The sequence below is a fragment of the Brachionichthys hirsutus genome, chromosome 20 (assembly GCF_040956055.1).
Source record: "Brachionichthys hirsutus isolate HB-005 chromosome 20, CSIRO-AGI_Bhir_v1, whole genome shotgun sequence".
In the NCBI taxonomy this organism is placed as follows: domain Eukaryota; kingdom Metazoa; phylum Chordata; class Actinopteri; order Lophiiformes; family Brachionichthyidae; genus Brachionichthys; species Brachionichthys hirsutus.
This window is the reverse complement of record NC_090916.1, coordinates 835118-838704: the sequence shown is the minus strand read 5'-3', so window position 1 is coordinate 838704 and position 3587 is coordinate 835118. Positions and strand designations below refer to the sequence as shown.

The 3587-nt window shown below is 47.3% G+C and overlaps 1 long non-coding RNA gene across 1 annotated transcript; it reads right to left on the bottom strand.

The window, feature by feature from the left end:
• Positions 1-930: 930 nt before the first annotated feature.
• On the bottom strand, positions 931-3587 carry LOC137909508 (uncharacterized). The gene is made up of 3 exons (XR_011105996.1): positions 3477-3587; positions 1908-2097; positions 931-1339 (listed from the first exon to the last, which is right to left on the bottom strand). It is a non-coding gene; the product is annotated as an uncharacterized lncRNA (long non-coding RNA).

The following is a 3587-nucleotide window of genomic DNA, read 5'->3' as shown; positions in this document are numbered from 1 at the left end:
GGTTTCTTCTTCTTCCGTTCGTGTCGGTTCGGTTGGCAGTTTTCAGGCGCAGTACCGCCCCCTGCTGAATCGGAGTATGAATCGGAACCAACCTTACGCGGTCTTTATAGCAAAATATAATACGAAGCTTTGAATACAAAACTATTTGGCCTTAATGTCATTTCTTGTAAAGTTAATTGATGACTGTGAAAGTGAACCAATTCAAACAGAATCCACGATTGATGAATATATTCATTAGAACAATAGTACTACAGTACAAGTACAAAGGTATTACCTATGTACTTGTACTGTAATACTATCGTTTTACCTATTAGGTAACCGCTTCTTTGCTAGTTTACTGCATTATCGACTTTGACCTTGAAATCTTTCACATTTATCTCACTTATAGTGTCTGACCCAGTCCCGTTCCTCCTGTACCTTATTTATTCACACGCGAAGCTGCAGCGGACGCAGTTTAAACAGACGAGGGTTAGAAAGCAAAAAACAGACAAGGAAATCACGCCGCCGAAAACAAGAAAAAACTCTGGGACACCAGCTCTGCTGCAAAAAGCACAAGACGACTCTAAACACAGGCGGAAGCAGCACGATGAAACACGGTTACAGCTCGTTCAAAAAGGAGCATGTTTGCAGCCCTTTAAAAAATTAAACCAATTACCAAAGTCAAGGAAGTTGTCACTGTACTAATGAACTTTCTTTTCAGGTAATTGAAGTTGTAATATGTTACATGTTGGCTTAAGAGCTTTTTACGAAAGCATTAGCATGAACGCTAATGCAGAATACGTGAGAGGAAATGAAACCCCGTCAAAACAAACATTCCAGCGACTGGGAATTCTTAAAAACAAACAGAAAACACATCACACTGCTAACAAGCAAAATGTATTTCTGCACCCCTAACCCAAAATAACAGAATACGTAATAAAGGGCCTCGGCTTGTTTGTCTGCTGATGGTGAGATTACATCCGAGCATCAGCAGGGGACCGGTTCAAATCTCACGGCCAGCTCATCGTTATTTATTCACAGCATCGGGTTAGAAAAGGCGAAGATACACACTGTGCAAAATCCTCCAAGAGCTCAAGGTAAACTGAATTTAAACACATTTACTTACTATCAAATTTATCGTAAAAAGATTTCTCAGAATAAGCAGCGACCGGTTTTGAGATTGCAGTGGAATCGGTCGATCTGCGGAGCCAGCGGACGGCCTGACAACGGGCACTTTGATGCTTTTCCCTTTCTTCAGCTTTCTGAGCACGTTGACTAGCAGCTCAAAGCCGAAGGCTTCAGGGTGGGGAAAGTTATACTCGTTCTTTGCTGCGGGTTCCTGCTCTTCTTTCTACAGCACCTAGAACAGATTCACACCAGCATCAAGGAGAATCTGCAGAAAGCAGCACGCGATCACGGCAGGCTCTGCTAACGACTCAAGATATAGGTCAAACAGGAAACAAGAATACACTCAAAACGGTTTGAACGCCGTTATACGATCCTGCAGTGTTTCAGGGTCATTTTCACATTGAAAGTTGAGATAATAAATCGAGTGTTTTCTGAGATGACTTCAGAGTTACTTCCAGTCTTTCAGAAATAAAGCTACGACTATGTCAGATTGTTTTCCAAAGTATTTTAGTATTTAATAAAGCACTGTTCATTCCTATAGAATGATCCCACTCCACTTATATTACTCATGAGTATTCACTAAATATATCTAGCAACAGAAAGACATGCACATACAATGGGATCTGGAGGGATCCGAGAAAAGTTCATGTGCTTTAACCTATGCTGAAATCAAATATAAAGTAAGAGAGCTTTTGATTTTCCATCAGCTTAAAAACTATTTAGATTCATAGGGCTTTGTTTTAATAAAGAACTATGGTCGTTATTTTTTAGACGAGATGAGACAGGTTCTGATCGCTCACCAATGACGGAGGCTTCCTTGGAGGTGGTTCCGGTCACGTTGTACCGTGGCGGCCCCCCTGCGGTGTAGACGGTCCGTCTGTTCGTTCTCAGCAGCGGGGCTCGCGTCTTGGGCTGGCTCCTGGTCCGTTCCGGCGGGGAACAAGGTGCGGGAGGCCGTCCAGAGAATCACCTCCACCCCCAGGGGACGGACTACGAGGACGACACCGGGCAGGATCAGAGCCGAGCGGGACGCGATCACATTATTGTTCTCGTCCTTTATCGGGATACGCATGAGACTGTAAACAGCCATCCATAAGCAGCCTGCAAAGGTCTGACTGGAGAAACGGCAGCACGACTTCCTGTCTGCAGCGCTGCTCTGACAGATCCTGTGATTCGATGCTTAATAGTTGCTCATCAGCCATCAGAAATGCCCCGTCAGATCAGAACCGGCCCCACACTGCTGCTCCAACACAGGCAATTCATTCTACAGTACCGGCAGGTCCACAACGCCGAAAAAGAACCGCTGCTAGCCCCCCCCCGACATTATAACGGGTCAGAGGGGATGCTTTGAGGCGGGCGCCGTTAGACTTGTGGACCTGCTGGCACTGCGCTGTCCTGCAGAGAGACGGGAGAACCTCTGACCTCTAAGAGCTCTCCCTGAACTCTCTCTCTCTCTCTCTCTCTCTCTCTCCGCAGTGATGTCTCTGCTGTCGATGCGGTTGAGGGGGAGGAAGGAGGAACTTGCCGACACTCCCCAGGAAATCACATCGATGCCCAGGACGCAGCGCGGGATGGGGGGGGGGGCCGGCATTCACATGAGTAAGGCTCTCATCATTTGGCTACGGCAGCGTCCTCACCGTCTTCCACAAGTGGACATCGAGACGGAACGTAAACCGTCTTCAACGTACGAATAATAACGTTCTGTTGGCAGAACTACGTTTGTTGGTAATTATAAAAGCTTAAAAAGCCGTTCTTCACCGTCTGGAATCGTAGGACTGAACGAGAGAAGCTAGAACGACGCTTTGTCGAGTGTCTTCCTCTATCTGAGCTCCCCAGGATCCACGTCTTTATCGCCTCTAATGTTCGACTAAGCTTTGTAGGAATTCTATCCACTAGTTTTTAATTTGTCCTGCTAACAAACAATCAACAGCGACAAACTAGTACAGACTCAGTACTGCCCCCCCCCCCCCCCCCATCTTCGAGTAGTGGGACATGTCTTCAACAGAACAGGTCCCTCCTCACTAGGACTATATTCACGCAAAGCCTCCAGGATGAGAAATGTTTACTATAATTGTGTCCATTTCACCCCGTCTCAGTGATGTCCTCCCTGAAGTGGACCAGCGAGAGGAAGACAAACGTTGTTGCCGTAAACAGAGACACGTGTCCAATGATTGGGACACACTAACGGCGTTGTTTTAGTCATATTTTAAATGTAAAGGCTTTTTTTTATCCTTCGCTTTTGTTCACTGTAACCACACGAGGAAGCTAGCCCGCTAGCCCGCTAGCTGCCTGAGCCTACTGACGTCACTCCGTTGTCCTCGGCGTGGTTCCGACCGGCGACGGGGACACTGTCCCCTCTGGGTCCTCACCCGTCAGACCGAGTTCTAGACCGGGCTCCGTCCATGCCTCCACCCGTCCGCTGCTTCTCTGGGCTACGAGCGCTCACGGTTGCCTCCATATCCGGTGGCGCGACACGGCGC